Here is a 1,227-nt window from a genome sequence, read left to right on the forward strand (position 1 = left end):
TTGTAGGAAGATATTTTTAAAACACTGGGGGATATGGGCCTTACTGCATATTAACTGAAATGGCACTTTAATAAACTGCATTTCATATTTTATATTATTTAAATATCCATATTGGCATAAACTCTTTCGTTTCTTATTTACTAAGGCAAACATCTTAGGTGAATATTAAAGATTATTTGTCAGAAATTTGAGAAAAAGTTAAGTTTCTGCTATGTAGCTTCTATAAAAATAAATTCTAGATTAAATATTTCAGTGGGAAACAACTCAAACAACAAATATTTTAGTAGAAAAAAATTGGAAAGGGATGTTCACTGTTAATTCACAGAAAGATAAATAAAAATGACTGATAAAAACAAAAAAAGAATAGTTAGCATTTAGGTTTAACTAGTTTATACCTAGTTTATATCTAGGTTTAAATAGTTTATAACTAGTTTATATCTACAGAATAGTTTATATCTAGGTTGATTCTAGAAATTAAATAGGATCATGATGATATATAATAGATAACAAGTAAATAAAACTGACAAGAAAATATCTGAGGCAGATACTCTGGTCATCTATTTCTTTGAGATATTCTTAATTGTTACCCATAAACAATCTCTTAGGCCCACATGAAGTCAGGCTAAATGACCAAAAAATTACGCAAAAAGTAACCAAAAAATGACAATTAAAACTGTGAAAATTTAAAAATAATTAATGGATAAAGATTAAGGAGAATGTTAAAACATGGTGATGTGAAGGAAGTAAGAAGTTGGACATTTTAATTATATAAAGGAAGTGTAATGTTAACAACCTCCCTGGATATTTGACTATTAATTGTATATGTGTGCATATCCATAAAATATTAAAATCATATACACCTTTTCAAGCAAGCAATCCAATTCTAGGAATTTATCACATTGAACTCATCAAGTTCAAGATGTGTTGATTTGAATGTAAATTGCAATGTTGTGTATAATACTAGAATTTTTAAAATAGAAAATAAATCTGTAAAAAAAGAATATAAATACATTTATGTACAGCTATGCAATGAGCTACCATATAGCCATTCAAATGGTGAGGTAGAATATTTAGTAACGTGAAAATTTATATGTGATAATAAATGAACACTTCTGCAAACAACATATATTATAATCTCATTTTATGAAAGATAACTCTAGGGAAAAAAGGTAAAAGAAAATATACATATTAATAAGGTATCTCTAAATGGTGAGCTTGTGAATAATG

Source organism: Sapajus apella, unplaced genomic scaffold (genome assembly GCF_009761245.1).
Source record: "Sapajus apella isolate SASKATOON/1434 unplaced genomic scaffold, GSC_monkey_1.0 scaffold98, whole genome shotgun sequence".
Lineage (NCBI taxonomy): Eukaryota > Metazoa > Chordata > Mammalia > Primates > Cebidae > Sapajus > Sapajus apella.